The sequence below is a fragment of the Coregonus clupeaformis genome, unplaced genomic scaffold, assembly GCF_020615455.1.
Source record: "Coregonus clupeaformis isolate EN_2021a unplaced genomic scaffold, ASM2061545v1 scaf0221, whole genome shotgun sequence".
Taxonomy (NCBI): Eukaryota; Metazoa; Chordata; class Actinopteri; order Salmoniformes; family Salmonidae; genus Coregonus; species Coregonus clupeaformis.
The window spans coordinates 83,470-106,764 of record NW_025533676.1 but is presented as its reverse complement, the minus strand read 5'-3'; positions in this window follow the sequence as shown (position 1 = coordinate 106,764).

Sequence of the window (23,295 nt, the reverse complement as noted above, 5' to 3'; positions counted from 1 at the left end):
CACACACACACACACACACACACACACACACACACACACACACACACACACACACACACACACACACACACACACACACACTAAGTCATTTGCTGTGACAGAGAGCTGCCTATAGATGGCAGTAGGTGGACACTACTGTAATGTCACCACATTGTTGCATGCCTGGTAATACACATCTACAGTGGGGAGAACAAGTATTTGATTCACTGCCGATTTTGCAGGTTTTCCTACTGCATGTAGAGGTCTGCCATTTTTATCATATGTACACTTCAACTGTGAGAGATGGAATCTAAAACAAAAATCCAGAAAATCACATTCTATGATTTTTAAGTAATTAATTTGCATTTCATTGCATGACATAAGTATTTGATCACCTACCAACCAGTAAGAATTCCAGCTCTCACAGACCTGTTAGTTTTTTTTGCTTTTTTCTGTATTAACTGCACCTGTTTGAACTCGTTACCTGTATAAAAGACACCTGTCCACACACTCAATCAAACAGACTCCAACCTCTCCACAATGGCCAAGACCAGAGAGTTGTGTAAGGACATCAGGGATACAATTGTAGACCTGCACAAGGCTGGGATGGGCTACAGGACAATAGGCAAGCAGCTTGGTGAGAAGGCAACAACTGTTGGCACAATTATTAGAAAATGGAAGAAGTTCAAGATGACGGTCAATCACCCTCGGTCTGGGGCTCCATGCAAGATCTCACCTCGTGGGGCATCAATGATCATGAGGAAGGTGAGGGATCAGCCCACAACTATACGGCAGGACCTGGTCAATGACCTGAAGAGAGCTGGGACCACAGTCTCAAAGAAAACCATTAGTAACAGACTACGCCGTCATGGATTAAAATCCTGCAGCGCACGCAAGGTCCCCCTGCTCAAGCCAGCGCATGTCCAGGCCCGTCTGAAGTTTGCCAATGACCATCTGGATGATCCAGAGGAGGAATGGGAGAAGGTCATGTGGTCTGATGAGACAAAAATTGAGCTTTTTGGTCTAAACTCCACTCGCCGTGTTTGGAGGAAGAAGAAGGGTGAGTACAACCCCAAGAACACCATCCCAACCGTGAAGCATGGAGGTGGAAACATCATTCTTTGGGGATGCTTTTCTGCAAAGGGGACAGGACGACTGCACCATATTTAGGGGAGGATGGATGGGGCCATGTATCGCGAGATCTTGGCCAACAACTTTCTTCCCTCAGTAAGAGCATTGAAGATGGGTCGTGGCTGGGTCTTCCAGCATGACAACGACCCGAAACACACAGCCAGGGCAACTAAGGAGTGGCTCCGTAAGAAGCATCTCAAGGTCCTGGAGTGGCCTAGCCAGTCTCCAGACCTGAACCCAATAGAAAATCTTTGGAGGGAGCTGAATGTCCGTATTTCCCAGCGACAGCCCCGAAACCTGAAGGATCTGGAGAAGGTCTGTATGGAGGAGTGGGCCAAAATCCCTGCTGCAGTGTGTGCAAACCTGGTCAAGACCTACAGGAAACGCATGATCTCTGTAATTGCAAACAAAGGTTTCTGTACCAAATATTAAGTTCTGCTTTTCTGATGTATCAAATACTTATGTCATGCAATAAAATGCAAATTACTTACTTAAAAATCATACAATGTGATTTTCTGGATTTTTGTTTTAGATTCCGTCTCTCACAGTTGAAGTGTACCTATGATACATTTACATTTTACATTTTTAGTCATTTAGCAGACGCTCTTATCCAGAGCGACTTACAAGAGCAATTAGGGTTAAGTGCCTTGCTCAAGGGCACATCGACAGATTTTTCACCTAGTCGGCTCGGGGATTAGAACTAGCGACCTTTCGGTTACTGGCACAACGCTCTTACCCACTAAATACAAATTACAGACCTCTACATGCTTTGTAAGTAGGAACACCTGCAAAATCGGCAGTGTATCAAATACTTGTTCTCCCCACTGTATATCACAACGGTTGTGATTTATTTATACTGAACAAAAATATAAACGCAACATGCAACAATTTCAAAGATTTTACTGAGTTACAGTTCATATAAGGAAATCAGTCAATTTAAATAAATAAATTAGGCCCTAATCTATAGATTTCAAATGACTGGGCAGGGGCACAGCCAGGGGTGGGCCTGGGAGGGCATAGGCCCACCCACTTGGCAGCCCAGCCTACCAACTGGGGAGTCAGGCCCAGCCAATCAGAATACATTTCTCCCCACAAAAGGGCTTCATTATAGACATAAATACTTATGCACTCACTAACTGTAAGTCACTCTGGATAAGAGTGCACATTTTAAAGTGGCCTTTTATTGTCCCCAGCACAAGGTGCACCTGTGTAATGACCATGCTGTTTAATCAGCTTCTTGATATGCCACACCTGTCAGGTGGATGGATTATATTGGCAAAGGAGAAATGTTCACTAATATGGATGTAAACAAATGTGTGCCCACAATTTGAGAGAAATAAGCTTTTTGTGCATATGGACCATTTCTGGGATTTTTTATTTCAGCTCGTGAAACATCGGACCAACACTTTACATGTTGCTTTTATATTTTTGTTCAATGTATATCCTCCAACTCTCCATTCTCCCTGTTCTCACTCACACACACACACATGCGCACACACACAAACACACAAACCCCCCCGGCCCCACCCCCCGCAAACGCACACACTGCCCCATCACCAGGGTAGCACTATACTACAGTTGCCAGTTCTGTCCTCTCAGCTCAGCTCTGCCCCCACTTCCTCCTCTTCCCTGTGACATGGAGCTCCAGCTGTGCCTGGTGCCCCTGCTCTCCGAGGTAACAAGTAGACCGTCTGCCATACCTTACAGTCGCTCCGTCTGGCTGATTAACGAGCAGAGGACACATATACACGTACGCAGATACGCAGACACACACGCACAGACTCTGGCCCGATGCACACACACACACTCCACCCCTCCCTCCATCGCCACTGCATCATTAACTACCAGCCGATTCCTGCTTACAATTAAAAACTCAAACAGGAAGTACCAGTGACGCTCTCAATATGGAAGTGGCCCGATGAAGAGAATGCTAAGCTACAGGACTGTTTACCACGAGTCACCGGCTTCATTAACCCTTTGACGCGTAATATCACATATTTATGATCATTGTTGAGTGGTCCCTGCAGAGTACCATCGCAAAAATGTGATTGGAAGAGTAGCAACAGAATGTATGATTTAACAAACACGTCTAAACATCTAAACAATGTTTTGTATTGATGGAAAATAAAGGTCTTCACAACTTTATTCCTCAATTTCACCTTTTATTGTAAAAGATAAATACAAACTTCATCATCTAAGCATCACATGGAACACATCCACAGCCAAACTAATTATATAAACAAGTCTAAATAACATGTTGCGCTGACAAGAAAAAACATAAGTTAGCGACGTAACAACACTGGGGCCCCACAAGGGTGTGTGCTTAGCCCCCTCCTGTACTCCCTGTTCACCCATGACTGCGTAGCCATGCACGCCTCCAACTCAATCATCAAGTTTGCAGACGACACAACAGTAGTAGGCTTGATTACCAACAACGATGAGACAGCCTACAGGGAGGAGGTGAGGGCTCTCGGAGTGTGGTGTCAGGAAAATAACCTCTCACTCAACGTCAACAAAACAAAGGAGATGATCGTGGACTTCAGGAAACAGCAGAGGGAGTACCCCTCTATCCACATCGACAGGACAGCAGTGGAGAAGGTGGAAAGTTTTAAGTTCCTCTGCGTACATATCACTGACAAATTGAAATGGTCCACCCACACAGACAGTGTAGTGAAGAAGGCGCCACAGCATCTCTTCAACCTCAGGAGGCTGAAGAAATTTGGCCTGTCACCTAAAACCCTCACAAACTTTTACAGATGCACAATTGAGAGCATCCTGTCGGGCTGTATCACCGCCTGGTACGGCAACTGCACCGCCCACAACCGCAGGGCTCTCCAGAGGGTGCAGACCGCATCACCGGGGGCAAAATACCTGCCCTCCAGGACACCTACAGCACCCAATGTCACAGGAAGGCCAAAAAGATAATCAAGGACAACTACCACCCGAGCCACTGCCTGTTCACCCCGCTATCATTCAGAAGGCGAGGTCAGTACAGGTTCATCAAAGCTGGGACCGAGAGACTGAAAAACAGCTTCTATCTCAAGGCCATCAGACTGTTAAACAGCCATCACTAGCACAGAGGCGCTGCTGCCTACATACAGACTTGAAAATCACTGGCCACTTTAATAAATGGAACACTAGTCACTTTAATAATGCCACTTGTTTACATATCTTGCATTACTCATCTCATATGTATATACTGTATTCTATACTATTGTAATAATGTTTACATATCTTGCATTACCCATCTCATATGTATATACTGTATTCCATACTATCTATTGCATCTTAGCCTATGCCGCTCTGAAAATGACATTGCTCATCCATATATTTATATATTCTTATTCCATTCCTTTACTTAGATTTGTGTGTATTAGATAGTGGGGAGAACAAGTATTTGATACACTGCCGATTTTGCAGGTTTTCCTACTTACAAAGCATGTAGAGGTCTGTACTTTTTATCATAGGTACACTTCAACTGTGAGAGACGGAATCTAAAATCCAGAAAATCACATTGTATGATTTTTAAGTAATTCATTTGCATTTTATTGCATGACATAAGTATTTGATACATCAGAAAAGCGGAACTTAATATTTGGTACAGAAACCTTTGTTTGCAATTACAGAGATCATACGTTTCCTGTAGGTCTTAACCAGGTTTGCACACACTGCAGCAGGGATTTTGGCCCACTCCTCCATACAGACCTTCTCCAGATCCTTCAGATTTCGGGGCTGTCGCTGGGCAATACTGACTTTCAGCTCCCTCCAAATATTTTCTATTGGGTTCAGGTCTGGAGACTGGCTAGACCACTCCAGGACCTTGAGATGCTTCTTACGGAGCCACTCCTTAGTTGCCCTGGCTGTGTGTTTTGGGTCGTTGTCATGCTGGAAGACCCAGCCACGACCCATCTTCAATGCTCTAACTGAGGGAAGGAGGTTGTTGGCCAAGATCTCGCGATACATGGCCCCATCCATCCTCCCCTCAATATGGTGCAGTCGTTCTGTCCCCTTTGCAGAAAAGCATCCCCAAAGAATGATGTTTCCACCTCCATGCTTCACGGTTGGGATGGTGTTCTTGGGGTTGTACTCACCCTTCTTCTTCCTCCAAACACGGCGAGTGGAGTTTAGACCAAAAAGCTCTTTTTGTCTCATCAGACCACATTACCTTCTCCCATTCCTCATCTGGATCATCCAGATGGTCATTGGCAAACTTCAGATGGGCCTGGACATGTGCTGGCTTGAGCAGGGGGACCTTGCGTGCGCTGCAGGATTTTAATCCATGACGGCGTAGTGTGTTACTAATGGTTTTCTTTGAGACTGTGGTCCCAGCTCTCTTCATGTCATTGACCAGGTCCTGCCGTGTAGTTCTGGGCTGATCCCTCACCTTGATCATTGTGTTGTCATCATTGATGCCCCACGAGGTGAGATCTTGCATGGAGCCCCAGACCGAGGGTGATTGACCGTCATCTTGAACTTCTTCAATTTTCTAATAATTGTGCCAACAGTTGTTACCTTCTCACCAAGCTGCTTGCCTATTGTCCTGTAGCCCATCCCAGCCTTGTGCAGGTCTACAATTGTATCCCTGATGTCCTTACACAGCTCTCTGGTCTTGGCCATTGTGGAGAGGTTGGAGTCTGTTTGATTGAGTGTGTGGACATGTGTCTTTTATACAGGTAACAAGTTCAAACAGGTGCAGTTAATACAGGTAATGAGTGGAGAACAGGAGGGCTTCTTAAAGAAAAACTAACAGGTCTGTGAGAGCTGGAATTCTTACTGGTTGGTAGGTGATCAAATACTTATGTCATGCAATAAAATGCAAATGATTTACTTAAAAATCATACAATGTGATTTTCTGGATTTTTGTTTTAGATTCCGTCTCTCACATTTGAAGTGTACCTACATGCTTTGTAAGTAGGAAAACCTGCAAAATTGGCAGTGTATCAAATACTTGTTCTCCCCACTGTATTTGTAGTGGAACTGATAGATATTACTTGCTATATATTACTGCACTGTCGGAACCAGAAGCACAAGCATTTCGCTACACTCACAATAACATCTGCTAACGATGTGTATGTGACCAATACATTTGATTTGATTTGATAACAACTAGACTTGTTTACAATGTACCACATATCTGGTGAGCACAAGGGAGAAATGTAATATTGTTTAGAAAGGAGATACGTGTCAAGATAAACTGACAACGGCTAAATTATTTATGATGGTGTGAAAACTCCCTAATCCCAGAATGCCATTCACTATAAAACTCAAATAAAGTCAAAGATGGCTGCGCCCATAGCCCGAAAGATCAACTTAATTTGGCCACTTTTCAGAATATTACAAATCTTCGATGTGCTTGTTACAGTGTATACAAGAACCGGAGCACATGACTTGACAAGTAGTTTACAGTTTTTGACAAATCACAAAGCAAATAAAATGTTATCACCTCACAGATTATCACCTCAAAATAAAAGCATACTGCCTAGCCATAGCGCAAAAACGCAAAAACTAAACAGGGTTGCCAGATTTGGGTGAAACCATTTTAGGGGGGTTTGTAGTTAGTAATTCTTGAAGTTTATACAAATGTAACTACATTTTAGAAGGATATCGATAACTGGTCCACCCACGTAACATTCAGCCCGTAGATGACACCAAAGCATAAACCTAGATAATCCTGTCTAGCTCCATAGTTTACGATAACCCATTATATCTACAACCTCACCTCACTCACGGTCTCTGCACACAATATAGCTGATTACACGCACACACCATTCAATCTGATCAGCCACACAAACTACCTCACTTTGTTGCTTACATGACTTGGATCCACCCTGTTCTCACTCTCCTCTGTCCCGACCAGGCTAAAATCTATCCAAACCATAATACTCACTGCATTTGATGATTGTGAAATATCTTCCTCGCTTGGCGACGAGGCAGGCATCTGTAGGCTACATGTCCAGTGGTGATAAAACGTTGATATGAACAAAAAGTATTTAGAACGCCATATGCCAGTAATATATGATGATACCCCACTCTCACTTTGTTTGTTCACAACTATTGTGTCAAACACACCGGACTTAGCACCTCATGTTTCCCGCCCTGTCTCACATGAGCAGACCCTCAGACCGTATGTACATACCCCAACCAGCAGCCATGGATTACAGGCAACAACCACACTGAGCTAAAGGCTAAAGCTGCTGCTTTCAATGAGCGGGACACTAATCCGGAAGCGTATAAGAAATCCCGCTACGCCGCCAACGAACCACCAAACAGGCACAGCGTCAATACAGTACCAAGATCGAATCCTACTACACCGGCTCTGACACTCGTCGGATGTGGTAGGGCTTGCAAACTATCACAGATTACAAAGGGAAACCCAGCCACGAACTGTCCAGTGATGTGAGCCTACCAGATGAGCTAAATACCTTTATGCACGCTTCGAGGCTAGCAACACTGAACTATGCATGAGAGCACCAGCTGTTCTGGACTGTGTTATCACTCTCTCTGTAGCCGATGTGAGTAAGACTTTTAACCTTTTACTGCAGTGGGCTAAATCAGGGGCACACAGGGTGTTTCTTGGTAGTCTTAAACAAATCTACTTGGAAACAAAAGTATACACCTCACACACATGGTTATGGGCTTAAAAAAAAGAAGACACCTGTACCATGTCAGATATAGAGTTGAAATGTATTACATTTTGAGTTTGCATCCCAATATTACTTTATATACATCACAGAAGACTGAACTATAACAGCTGGCAAGTGTCTTCACTGACATTTTCAACCTCTCCCTGACACAGTCTGTAAAACCTACATGTTTGAAGCAGACCACCATAGTCCCTGTGTCCAAAAATGCCAAGGTATCGCCCCGTAGCACTCACATCTGTAGCCATGAAATGCTTTGAAAGGCTGGTCATGGCTCACATTAACACCATCATCCCAGACACCCTGGACCAACTCCAATTCGCATACCGCCCCAACAGATCCAATCTCTATTGCACTCCACACTGCCCTTCCCACCTGGACAAAAGGAACACCTATGTGAGAATGCTGTTCATTGACTACAGCTCAGCGTTCAACACCATTGTGCCCTCCAAGCTCATCACTAAGCTAAGGGCCCTGGGATTAAACACCTTCCTCTACAATTGGATCCTGGTCATTCTGACAGGCCGCCCCCAGGTGGTGAGGATAGGCGAAAACACTTCCACCACGCTGACTCTCAACTCGGGGGCCCATCAGGGGTGTGTGCTTAGTCCCCTTCTGTACTCCCTGTTCAACCACAAGTGTGTGGCCGTGCACGGCTCCGACACCATCATTAAGTTTACAGACGACACAACGGTGGTAGGACTGATCACTGGCACCGATGAGACAGCCTACAGGGAGGAGGTCAGAGACCTGGCAGTGTGGTGCCATGACAACAACCTCTCCCTCAACGTCAGCAAGACAAAGGAGCTGATCGTGGACTACAGGAAACTGAGGGCCGAACACGCCCCTATCCACAACGACGGGGCTATTGTGGAACAGGTCGAGAGCTTCAAGTTCCTTGGTGTCTACATAACTAAGGAACTATCATGGTCTACACGTATCAACACAGTCGTGAAGAGGGCACGACAACACCTCTTGCCCCTCAGGAGGCTGAAAAGATTCGGCATGGGTCCTCAGATCCTCAAAAAGTTATACAGCTGCATCATTGAGAGCATCTTGACTGGCTGCATCACCACTTGGTTTGGCGACTGTTTGGCATCCGATCGCAAGGCGCTACAGAGGGTAGTGCGTACAGCCCAGTATATCAGTGGGGCCGAGCACCCTACCATCCAGAACCTCTATACCAGGCAGTGTCAGAGGAAGGCCCTAAACATTGTCAAACACTCCAGCCACTCTCTGCTACCGCATGGCAAGCGGTATCGATGCACAAAGTCTGGAACCAACAGGACCCTGAACAGCTTCAACCCCTAAACTTTAAGACTGCTAAATAGTTAATTAAATAGTTAACCAATAGCTACTCAGAATATCTGAATTGACCCTTTTTGCAATTATCTCTTTTGACTCATCACATACGCTGCTGTTACTGTTTATTATCTATCCCGTTGCCTAGTCACTTTATCCCTACCTACAGTATATGTACAGAATGTATCTACCACAATTACCTCTTACCCCTGCACATCAACTCGGTACTGGTACCCCATGTATATAGCCAAGTTATCGTTACTCATTGTGTATTTATTCCTTGTGTTATTATTTTTATATTCTTCTATTTGTTCTATTATTTCTCTCTTTTTTTTCTATCTGCATTGTTGGGAAGGGCCCGTAAGTAAGCATTTCACTGTTAGTCTACACCTGTTGTTTTTGAAGCATGTGACAAATAAAAATGTTTTTGTTTTGATAGGAAGTGCCACAAAGCAGAGGCAAACACCGCAAAGTGTTGCTATAGCACTCGCAATGGATCAAATGGGAAACAAATGTGCCATTACACAACTGATGACAACAATGGTGGGTGATGATCGAACATTCAATATATTTTTTTTTTCTCTACCATTGTCTTTTACTTAAATGATTTCAGTCAAGCTATATTGATTTGTACCCATTAAAGATAACTCAGAATGTTATGAAAACCGACATTGTCTGGCAGTGTCACTTTTGCAATCATCTTCTACTATCATCAACAGGCCAATATAATAACCCTCAAACTGCTAAGTCAACCACATACTCCCCCACTCCTCTCTCTCTCTCTTTCCTCAAACGATAGAATAACCCAGATCCCCCACATCATAACCCCTTTGGGTTTCCTTCCTCAACACACCATTGTGTTTGCATGTCACCTCACAGCCTGTGGTCACGTAGTTGAGGAAATGACCAAGAATGCACTTTACTTTACTTTTCCTCTGTTGCTGTACAGTAGCGCTGTGTCGAGGGGGCTGCCTGGTGTGTGTGTGTGTGTGTGTGTGTGTGTATGTGTTGAACACTAACTCTGTGTCGAGGGGGCTGCCTGGTGTGTGTGTGGGTGTGTGTATGTGTATGTGTGTGTTGTACACCAGCTCTGTGATGTCAAGGGGGGCGCCTGGAACGCCTTCAAGTCCTCTGTGAAATCACAGGGAATTACAGCCGAGCAGTCCCTTCCAGTCTCGCCTCGGGGCACATCTGCACTGTGTGCTTAATTACCACTAACACACAAGCTCTACGCAGGGGTGTTTGTTTAGAATGCCAAGCAATGGAAGTAACGGAGCCTGTTACAGAACGGGACTACTGTAGGACTATACTGCAAAACAAATCCTTTGAAATCTATTGGGCAGTTGATTGGGCCCTCTTGTCAATCGATCCATGTACTGGTAGGGAAGAAAGAGAGCAGGTGACTGAAGCTCGGACACATCTGTCTGTCTGTCTGCCCAGCCGTCCATCCGTCTGTCCATCCATCCGTCTCACTCCTTGTCCTGTCACTATGGCATTCATTCCTCCGGACATGACAGTGGTGGCTCTTGTCACCAAACCATGTCCAATCGTCCTGACATATCAGCTCATGTATGGTCCCAGGCAGAACTAGCACTCTTTCTTTCCCTCTCTCACCATCCCTCGATGCATTTATCATCCACTGCTTTTCCAATTTCCCTCTCCTTTCTTTAAGCCTCTTATACCGCAAGCTGGCCTCGTGGAGATGGAGAGAGACCACTCTCTATTTGCTTGGACTCCGATGGATTGATTCATATGCGCGCACATAGACCCACAGACACACACACACACACACACAAACACACAGGGCCGTCTCTAGCCTTTTGGGGTCAAAACAAGACATTTTTGCAGTTTAAAAGATATTTTCCTGCAATTCTACACATTTTGTAATGACTTATGTCATGTTAATATGATATCTGAGTGAGAATTATTTACTAAATCAAATGGGGGCCCCCTGGAGGTCAGGGCCCCTGGTGTATTCTATTATTCTTCCCTATCAATAGTAAGTTGAGACCTCGACTGAGTTTCTTTGGTTGGGGGCACCATAGTGGCAGAGGGCCCTAAGCGTTCACTTATGTTGCTTATGCCTGGAGCTGGCCCAACACACACCCACACACACACACCCACACACCCCCCCCACACACACACAGTTTTCACGGTACAGTAACATACTGTGGATGTAGAATTACTTTCTGAACAGTCTGGGTTTTATATTCAAGGTGAGTATCACTCCCTCTGTCCATAGTTATTGTGCGGGTCAATTGGCATGTTTTGTCTTAGAGGCCCCATACATCCAAGTGCGTGTGGCTGCTGTGTGTGTGTGTGTGTGTGTGTGTGTGTGTGTGTGTGTGTGTGTGGCTGCCCTTCAAAATGCTATCTGTCTCTATATGGAGGTTTTAATGCTGGAGCGTGACCTTGGGTTACCAGCTACGGACAATAAACTGTCTTTCACCACACACACACACACACGCACCAATGAACACACACACACACACTCACAGACACACACACACTAACAACAACTAGAGAAATAAACACTTCAATAAACAGTAAATTGTCCTTGAAGAGAACAATGTCCACAGAAACACACAAAAGCAACAAACACTACAACAGTTAATGTCCTTGAACAACGTCCACCAAACATCACAGTGGGAATACAGCGTTAACAATTATACATGGAAGCACTTTGCCATTGATTGAGTCAACCTTGATGAACAACAGATGTGCAACATGTCAAGATCAATGTCAAGTACATGTGAACAACTAGAATTAACCACCGCTGAACTCTTGAACTCCTGAAGCCCATTTGGTGGCCCGATATACCCTTCTCACACACATACACGTTCCCAAGCATTGGAGTGCTCGCAGAACATAGGAAGTCATAGGTGGAAACACTTTGTCATTAATTGAGTTTCACAACCTAAATTAACCTAAACTCTTAAACCCTGGAAGCCCATAACACTGTATATATTACACTGAACAAAAATATAAACACAACAGGTTAAGTATTGGTCCCATGTTTCATGAAAAGAAATAAAAAAATCCCAGAAATGTTCCATACGAACAAAAATCTTATTTCTCTCAAATTTTGTGCTGAGGAGTATTTCTGTCTGTAATAAAGCCCTTTTGTGGAAAGAAAAATAAAATTATTCTGATTGGCAGGGCCTGGCTCCCCAGTGGGTGGGCCTTTGCCCTCCAAGGGCACCCCTGCCCAATCACGTTAAATCCATAGATTAGGGCCTAATTTACTTATTTCAATTGACTGATTTCCTTATACGAACTGTAACTCAGTAACATCTTTGAAATTGTTTCATGTTGCGTTTATATATTTTTTCAGTATATAATATGGTGGCCCAATATACCCTTCTCGCAAAGTTTGCACTCTGTAGAAATATTGATGTTACACATATTGATGTTACACAGGAAATGGAAATGACTTACTTGATGTACTGTAGCTTATTGACATGCTCAGTAAAGTTTGCTAAAAGTTTGAAACACACTTATAGGGTGAAAGTGTACAAAGAATTGGAGCACAGCGATTGTATGAACGTGAAAAACACAGGATATAGGGAAAAAAATGCTCTCATCACACAAGGCATATACACACACCAACATAAAAATAAGTACATAATGAAAGCAATAGCACCTATTAGCAGGAGGTCCATTTGGGTTTTTCCAATTACTACCTTGCAATCACTACTTTCAGACGGTCCCGCGTCTGAAAGGCGTCAAAATGGTTTTCTATTCACCCAGGATGATGGGGTGATGGGGAGAGCACAGGCATTGAGACCCACACATTCACCATTGTGACCATTGTGACCTCTACGGAGTTGTCAGTGCCCCCCACCCCATTCACAAGCCAGTTTCTATAACAGATTGTCTGAAAACTGTGTCAGCAAGAGAGTCAACGATAGAGCAAAATAGAGAGTAATCACATTGGTTCCAGTATTGTCCTATGTATTTATAGAAACGCATTAGCTAGAATGCGGGACATGCCCCGGTAAACATAGGTAGGAGATAACGTCCTTAAAATTGGCTCTTTTCAAAATAGAAATGAGATTAGGATTGGAAAATACAGTGGGGCATCGTAACAATACACTCTCTGTTTTATTTCCTCTGTCTACCCCGCTTTCTCCATTTTGTTCTCTATCTCCTCCCACTCATTCTATTTTCCTCTCTCGTTCTCTTACTAAGGCTCTCTCAGTCTTTCTATAAACTACTGTCTGTTTCTCTTTTCATCTTCCTCTCTCTCGTTCACTCTCTCTTGCTGATAATTTCTCTCTCTCTCATTCCCTCTCTCACCGATTTTCACTCTCTCTTGTTAACTAGGCCGGTATTTCTTGGCCTCTCTCTCTCTCTCTTCCTCTCTGTCTAGTTGTCGCTCTACTCTTATTGCTTGGTCTGTCTCTTTATCCTTCTCTCTCTCTTTCTCATTTCTCTCCCTCCTTCCTTCCCTCCCTCTCTCCCTGGGCTAATTAAATCAGGAGCTGCCACATGTTTCTGTGTATGACTACATCAGCCCTTCAGGCGCGCTGGGCTCAGTCAAGCGGATCACAGAGATTCTGCAACTATAAATACAGGTAAGGCTGCTCAGAGATGACCCTTCTGTCTCTACCTCCCCCATCCCTATAACTCTGTCTTACATTTGGAATCATCTTCTCTCTCTCTCTCCCGTCCCCCATCCACCCATCTCTCTCTTACACTCAGCCTCTGCCCCTCTCCCTCTCTATTTCCACCTTCCCCCCTCTCTCCACTTCCCCATCCCTCTATCACTCTCTTACACTCAGCCTTTCCCGCTCTCTTTCTAACTCTCACTCCTTTAGTCTTTCTCTGTCTGTGTCTTACTCCCACTCTCTTCCCCACTTTTTCATTGTTATCGCTCTCCATATCTCTGTTTGCAGTCTCTCTCTCCATTACTATTTATCTCCCTCTGTCTCTCCCCTCTTTAATGGTGATTTCACAGTGATTATCACCCACTCTTTTTAACGCTAACCCCGCAGCCCCTGAGCTGGTGAGACACTCTCTTTCTATCTCTGCAGGAGACGAAAAAAAACAAAAACAAAACTGCATTTCCAGGATGTATGCTGATGATGCTTCAGGGGAAATGAGAAAATGACATTCTTTCTAGCTCCATCTTCCAGTAAAAGCCTGTGACAACACACACTACTTACTTTATTAGGTTTATTTGAATGGGAAATTGCAAATCTTTCAACATTTCTGTTAACATTTCAGGGAATTTTAGTGGTAAGGGACGCAACTAGCTGATATGCCATGTTACACAAGCATATTAGCAGTGGAGAAGTTTCTAGAGACTTTGACATGATGAGATCTTCAGAGCAAGGTAGATGAGGAGTATTCATCAACCTCCTGTATAATTATAATCAGCCAGGATCACCTACGTAGTTCAGCTCAAGGACCCTGACTGAAGTTGTAGTGAAGGCACTAAGCGTAATCATAGCCTGATGCTGCCTGTTGACTACTCTTGGACAGTTCTCTGCCAGGTCACTGAGCAGATGAGTGTGTGCATGAGTGTGTCTGTGCATGTCCATGAAAATATATAAATTAAACACACCTGCCTGACCAGATCTCAATGAATGACAATTTTTGATCAAAATCTGTTCCCTTCTAAACGACTCCACACTGGCTCATGCTACAGCACTGGCACATGCTATAGGCTCACAGTAGCAACACCAGTTAAACACCACTTATCCAGTGACATAGGCTTATCCAGTGAGAGTGGCAACCCTCCAGCCCTGTCAAACACAGCTCTAAGCCTGGACTCAACTTCCTCCAATCTGTATCAATCAAAAGCACAGTTTTAGCTCTGACTTTATAACATATTTTAGCTGGTAATAGTGTGCCCACCTTTCAATCTAAACCTTATATAGACACTGCAGGCTTGTCAATCATGTTATTACCATTCCACACAGGGTGAAAAAGTGTAGTGTTAACCATATAATTTGACCATACAATTGCTATAGCTACAGGAGGTACGTTAAAGTGACTACTCTCAACAACAACAAAAAAGTATCAATGATAATTATCTATAAAAATTTTTTATAATAGACAAGAAAAACAACTAATTAAGCATCCTTATTTTGACCATGAATTATGTGACTCACCATAACTCTGTCTCTTCTTAGTCCAGCAGCTACATTAGGCTAATAACTGAATATTCTAAGAGTGGAGCTGAGGTAAAGTATGTAATTGATAAGAAGCTAGCTAGCACTGTTAGCCGTCCGTGTCCTTTAACACTTTGGCTGCGTCCCAAATGACACCCTATTCCTTACTCCGTCCCAAATTACACCTTATTTCCTTTGTAGTGCACTATTTTTGACCAGGGCTCTGGTGAAAAATTGTGCACTATATAGGGAACAGGGTGCCATTTGGGACGCAAGCCCTTCACTCTGCATTAATCAGCTCCTCCATCAGTGGGGAAAAGATCCCGTCACATGATTAGGGCAATCAGCGCATTATAAAAGGCCGCCCACTCTCTCAGAGCTGGACGTCTAACCAACTGATTTAATGTGTCCCCTTTTCAGAATGAAGCCATTTTGAAGAGAGTCGAAGGAAAACATTTTTACTTTATTTCCACAGTGCCGTAGGGAGCAGAATAATAAGCAGGTACATGTTTGGGGATAATCAGTTCTGAGGTACAGTGGCACTGAATTCCAAATCGACAGAGTTTTAAATTGACATTTTGTTCATTTAGCAGACACTTATCCAGAGTGACACAGTGAGTGCATTAAACTGAGGTAGGTAAAACAAGCACATATCACAGTCATTGCAAGTAAAACTTCCCTCAATAAAGCAGCTATCAGTTTAATTAAATCAGTGCTAGTAAGAAAAGCCCCCTTGCTCCTACGCACTATGGGCTTTACTCCAGTAGATCTGTGATGATTGGATAGATATAAGTGTTATAGTAAGAGCTTCATATTCCCTTCTGATTGGCTGGGTGGAAATTGTATTCACATCGTCTTTTTAATTAGCCTACAGTACCTTTCATGTGCCATCTCCCATAGCTTAATCACCTATTAGAAAAAGGCAATTTGAGTTAGCAATTAAATTGGCAATTGCATCACGTGCAACACAGTTTCACACTGACTAGACCTACTGTAGATCTGTAAGAAATTAAAATCAAAGTACAATAATTGTAATAATCGCTAACTGAAATCATACTAGTGAAAAATACTATATTCATGGCGGAGATCTGTGATTTTTCAGTTCTTAACAGAAAATGTCGCCCTGCGTTTTGAACGGCAAACAATCAGAGCAGGAGAGAGTGATGGAGCTCCGAAAGCCGCAGAGCGCTGGATATGATCTTAATTTGTATGAATGGTGCCTTCATGCCCCATTTGCCCTGATAACGCTCGATTAGTGTACCTGCTGGGTGATGAGGCTCACTACCGAGACACAGAGAGGAGACTGTCATCCATTTCACTGAGAGGCCCTATCAGATCGCTCACTCATCAAAATGACCCATCTTTGCTCTCCAGCGTTCCTCTCTCAGGGCCAGTTTGTCAGACACCAATTGAGCCTAGTCAATGAGAAAAATGCTAATTCAGTGGAGATTCTTCATTGAGCATGCTTTTTAGTCCAGGATTTAAAATAGAAGAGCTGACAGTGAAGGCCTGCACTAAATTACTGTGTTACTGTACAACAAAGAGTTTCAGAGTCATGCTATTTTCTGTGTATGCACTGTACTGGTTTTGAACATGCATGTCTATTTATTTTTGTATTGCCCTTGTTAGCCAGGTCTCCCTTAGGGAAAGAGGTCTTCTGACCTCAATGGGGACTACCTGGTTAAATAAAGGTTAAATGAACAATGAAGAGAGGAAGGCTATCTACTGCACATCTTAAGGGAAGAAGTAGTGCTATTATGTTAATCATACCTTTCTCAACGCATTATGTATTAATGTGCGGACAGCGGATATATGGGGCAGTAACGTGGTTCAGTAGGGGATGATAATGATAGTACAGAACAGGTTACATTATTATTATATTACATATTATTACATTATATGTATGCTGATAAGGTGGTGGGTAGCCCAGAGGTTAGAGAAGCAGAAGCTGACCAGTAGCCGGAAGGTTGCTGGATCAAATCCTAGGCCTGGCAAAAAAACATGTTTTGTGTAAAATCCCGTTAAGCAAGAACGCTGAACTTCTCTATCATACAACACATGCTCAGTTGAGACATCTGACATTGCAAAGAAAGTGGAGTGCCTTTATATTGTCATAAAACATTGCCAAACTGAAAGTTATTAACAAAGCGAATAACACCGCTCAACAGGCTGGTATGAAACCCTTGAGTCTATATACAGAACTGAACCCATGCTGAAAATAAATATTTAAAAATATTTTCCAGAATATTCCACTTTCTGACTTCAGGCCAAAAACTGCACTCTACAACAATCTGCAGTCTAGTGCACAGAGGACAAGACCTTCTTCGTCTCTCTGTACATTTGGCTTCTCCACTCTGCTTTATAATAATAATAATATGCCATTTAGCAGACACTTTTATCCAAAGCGACTTACAGTCATGCGTGCATACATTTTTTTGTTTGTTTTGTGTATGGGTGGTCCCGGGGATCGAACCCACTACCCTGGCGTTACAAGAGCCGTGCTCTACCAGCTGAGCTACAGAGGACCATTAGTCAGCTAGATGCCAGTTGCACACACGCTGTGGCCCTTGAGGTCTCGGGTTCTTGGGTTGTGTTGAATATTCAGTGTGGACGCACATTTATGGGATGAGGGGTCAGGACCTGCTGAGTGGAAGTGGAACGCCGAGAGGAATATGTTCTTTTTGCGGCGTCTAGCTCTCCCTAATTCCTTCTTCGATAGATATCCAGATGTCTCTGACACTTGTAGGGTAATTAGACCCTAGACTAAGTGCCTGCATCCCAAATGGCACCCTATTGGAAATATGGTGCCATTTGGGACTCAGTCCCTATCTGACGAGAGGAGTTGAAAACTCTTAGAAGCTAGCAATAGAGGAAGTGTTCTCTTTGGCTCATTTCTATATAGACCAGGGTTGTATTTATTAAGCACCAAACTGAATAAAGCTAACTTAAAGAGGGAGCTGAAATTACCTGAACTTGTCCAATAAGAAACACTTGTTTTCATTTTCCGTTGCAATTTATTTTTGCTATGTTTTGCACAAATATGACCCTGGTTGTGCCATAGTATTTTTCACACTGGCTTCTTGATGCGAATGTGAGGACCTTTGACATCCGCCTGGCTGCAAAATAATCTAGGAGAAACACTGTTGTACCCTGTCATGTCTCGGAGAATGGAATTCATTATGGAACCCATTATGTCTTGATAAATCAATGAGTCAATGATGTCTGCAGACTAAACCGCACGCGCACGCAAAACACACACACACGCACACACACACACACGGACATGAACAACCATTCAATTCAAAGTCTATTGAACCGGCTTCTTCCCATCTCACAAAATTTAATTTGTTAGTGTATGGATCGGAGGCTTGGAGTGTCGTTGAATGGGATACCATTGACAAAAGCCAAAAGAAGGAAGTGAAACATGCATATTTTTCTGTTTGGGAGCAAATGTGTCAGATTCCAATCTGACCTAATTGCTCTGTAGAAATTATTGTTATGCTGAGAAAGAAATAACTGTTTCGAGCCCTGTTTCGTTTAAAGACGCAAAGCACTATCGGGCCTCTCACCACTATCCACAGTTCCTTTGATCTTCTGCATCTCTATACAACAATGAATAATTCAGGGACAAAAGAAGCCTCTTGTAAAGTAACAAAAAAGCAAAGCGAAAGTTAACAGCCAGCCATTCCAGTCAGCCTGATTTGCCACACGTGTCAGAATCGTAATGCTTTTATTTTCAACAAGCTGCACCATGAATGCCTAAACAACTGAACAACTGACATGTGATTTGGTTCTGTGAAGAAACAGAGAAACGGCCATTGTCATCATTGTCGCGGTGACTCAGATTGGAATGACACGGGTAGCGGCGACACCGTGATTGCGTGTTCTCGCTTGTCTCTCTGCCTCGTGCCTGAGACAAGGCCATTATCCTGGATGCTAGGGAATTAATTTCACCTGTGAGAAGGGGTCAGTATGCTTTAGCACTGCTAAGCAGGGTGGAGGGATCGGAGGAGGGAGGGGGGACTTTAGGGGTGTATGGGGGAGGTGATGGGGGGTCTCCTGAGACCTTACTAGACATAAAAAGGTCAAAGGTCAATTGGTTGTAATAGAGAGGGTTGATACAAGGTCAAGTGCCTGTGTCCTCCTCTGATTGGTGCAGGTTTGTGGAGCTGTTGTCATGGAAACATATTCCTACATTGTGAACGTGATGCATTGTAAACCAGATACAAGATTACAATGTAATCTGAATTAAGTGTGTAAATTGGATTTTTCTCACTGTATTCAGGATTTAAAATATAAAACTGGATTCCAACAGAGTACGGATTTAATTGTAATCCAGATTACATTAAATCTGGAATATATAATTAATGGGATTACAGGGGGTAAGGGGAGGGGGCGATTTTGCACATTGAATCCTCATATAAAACCACATTATACAGTGGGGGAAAAAAATATTTAGTCAGCCACCAATTGTGCAAGTTCTCCCACTTAAAAAGATGAGAGAGGCCTGTAATTTTCATCATAGGTACGCGTCAACTATGACAGACAAAATGAGGGAAAAAAATCCAGAAAATCACATTGTAGGATTTTTTATGAATTTATTTGCAAATTATGGTGGAAAATAAGTATTTGGTCAATAACAAAAGTTTCTCAATACTTTGTTATATACCCTTTGTTGGCAATGACACAGGTCAAACGTTTTCTGTAAGTCTTCACAAGGTTTACACACTGTTGCTGGTATTTTGGCCCATTCCTCCATGCAGATCTCCTCTAGAGCAGTGATGTTTTGGGGCTGTCGCTGGGCAACACGGACTTTCAACTCCCTCCAAAGATTTTCTATGGGGTTGAAATCTGGAGACTGGCTAGGCCACTCCAGGACCTTGAAATGCTTCTTACGAAGCCACTCCTTCGTTGCCCGGGCGGTGTGTTTGGGATCATTGTCATGCTGAAAGACCCAGCCACGTTTCATCTTCAATGCCCTTGCTGATGGAAGGAGGTTTTCACTCAAAATCTCACGATACATGGCCCCATTCATTCTTTCCTTTCTTTCCTTTAGTCATCCTGGTCCCTTTGCAGAAAAACAGCCCCAAAGCATGATGTTTCCACCCCCATTCTTCACAGTAGGTATGGTGTTCTTTGGATGCAACTCAGCATTCTTTGTCCTCCAAACACGACGAGTTGAGTTTTTACCAAAAAGTTATATTTTGGTTTCTTCTGACCATATGACATTCTCCCAATCCTCTTCTGGATCATCCAAATGCACTCTAGCAAACTTCAGACGGGCCTGGACATGTACTGGCTTAAGCAGGGGGACACGTCTGGCACTGCAGGATTTGAGTTCCTGGCGGCGTAGTGTGTTACTGATGGTAGGCTTTGTTACTTTGGTCCCAGCTCTCTGCAGGTCATTCACTAGGTCCCCCCGTGTGGTTCTGGGATTTTTGCTCACCGTTCTTGTGATCATTTTGACCCCATGGGGTGAGATCTTGCGTGGAGCCCCAGATCGAGGGAGATTATCAGTGGTCTTGTATGTCTTCCATTTCCTAATAATTGCTCCCACAGTTGATTTCTTCAAACCAAGCTGCTTACCTATTGCAGATTCAGTCTTCCCAGCCTGGTGCAGGTCTACAATTTAGTTTCTGGTGTCCTTTGACAGCTCTTTGGTCTTGGCCATAGTGGAATTTGGAGTGTGACTGTTTGAGGTTGTGGACAGGTGTCTTTTATACTGATAACAAGTTCAAACAGGTGCCATTAATACAGGTAACGAGTGGAGGACAGAGGAGCCTCTTAAAGAAGAAGTTACAGGTCTGTGAGAGCCAGAAATCTTGCTTGTTTGTAGGTGACCAAATACTTATTTTCCACCATAATTTGCAAATAAATTCATTAATAATCCTGCAATGTGATTTTCTGGATTTTCTTTCCTCAATTTGTCTGTCATAGTTGACGTGTATCTATGATGAAAATTACAGGCCTCTCTCATCTTTTTAAGTGGGAGAACTTGCACAATTGGTGGCTGACTAAATACTTTTTTTCCCCACTGTATGAGTTAATTTAGAATCCATTGTGTTCTTCTACAAATATATATGTATTTCAATTTGCCCATGTGATAACTATGAACATACAGAGGGCTTAAAATCACATTATCACTATGAACAAGGGACCAATAGAATTAGATAAAATCTGTTGAATAAATAACAAATGGCCTCTCTTTTCATATCCTCACCTCCATTAACATCTCCTCCCCCATCCCTCTTCCCTTATTTTCTCCCTCTCTCCTAATGGTCTTTCCCTCGTCTCCCTGCCTCATCTATTCCCTTTAATTTTTGGAATTTTCTCACTCTCTCTCAAAATTCACCTAATCACTGATTCAGCATCTTTATCTCTCCTTCTCTCTCTTTCTCCTACTCCCCTTCTCTCTCTCTCTCTCTCTCCACCCCTTCCTCTCTCCCCGTCTCTCTCTCTCTGCCGCTCTCTCGTTGCCTCTCCATCTCTCCATTCTCTCTATCTCTCTTGTTCCTTGCCTCTCTCTGACAGATTCATGGTGTGACTGGTGCTGTATCTGTCAGGGGCCGCCGCTCACTGTCATCAGGCTGTCAGCGCGGGCCATGAGAACGAGAGCCTGTCATACCAGGGCAGGGTGGCACCATCATGACATAATGCCCAGATACAGTGCATTCGAAAAGTATTCAGACCCCTCGACTTTTTCCACATTTTGTTACGTTACAGCCTTATTCTAAAATGGATTGAATTGATTTCCCCCCTCATCAATCTGCACACAATATCCCATAATGACAAAGCAAAAACATTTCTTTGTAAATGTTTTTACATTTACATAAGTATTCAGACCCTTTATAATAATAATAATAATAATAATATGCCATTTAGCAGACACTTTTATCCAAAGCGACTTACAGTCATGCGTGCATAAATTTTTGTGTATGGGTGGTCCCGGGGATTGAACCCACTACCTTGGCATTACAAGCGCTGCGCTCTACCAGCTGAGCTACAGAGGACCACAATACTCAGTACTTTGTTGAAACACCTTTGGGTAAGACGCTACAAGCTTGGCACACCTGTATTTGGGAACTCTCAAGCTCTGACAGGTTGGATGAGGAGATTGGGTTCAAGTCCGGGCTCTGGCTCAGCCACTCAAGGACATTCAGAAACTTGTCCTGAAGCCACTCCTGCGTTGTTGTGGCTCTGTGCTTAGGGTCGTTGTCCTGTTGGAATATGAATCTTCGCCCCAGTCTGAGGTCCTCAGCACTCTGGAGCAGGTTTTTATCAAGGATCTCTCTGTACTTTACTCTGTTCATCTTTCCCTCAATCCTGACTAGTCTCCCAGTCCCTGCCTCTGAAAAACATCCCCACAGCATGATGCTGCCACCACCATGCTTCACCGTAGGGATGGTGCCATGTTTCCTCCAGACGTGACACTTGGCATTCAGGGCAAAGAGTTCAATCTTGGTTTCATCAGACCAGAGAATCTTGTTTCTCATGGTCTGAGAGTCCTTTAGGTGCCTTTTGGCAAACTCCAAGCAGGCTGTCATGTGCCTTTTACTGAGGAGTGGCTTCCGTCTGGCCACTCTACCATAAAGACCTGATTGATGGAGTGCTACAGAGATGGTTGTCCTTCTGGAAGGTTTTCCCATCTCCAATCTCCACAGAGGAACTCTGGAGCTCTGTCAGAGTGACCATCGGGTTCTCGGTCACCTCCCTGACAAAGGCCCTTCTCCCCCGATTGCTCAGTTTGGCTGGGCGGCCAGCTCTAGGAATAGTCTTGGTGGTTCCAAACTTCTTCCATTTAAGAATGATGGAGGCCACTGTGTTCTTGATACCTTCAATGCTGCAGAATGTTTTTGGTACCCTTCCCCAGATCTGTGCCTCGACACAATCCTGTCTCGGAGCTCTACGGACAAGTCCTTCGACCTCATGGCTTGGTTTTTGCTCTGACATGCACTGTCAACTGTGGGACCTTATATAGACATGTGTGTGCCTTTCAAAATCATGTCCAATCAATGTAATTTACCAAAGGTGGACTCCAATTAAGATGTAGAAATCAATGGAAACAGAATGCACCTGAGCTCAATTGAGTCTCATAGCAAAGGATTTGAATACTTATGTAAATA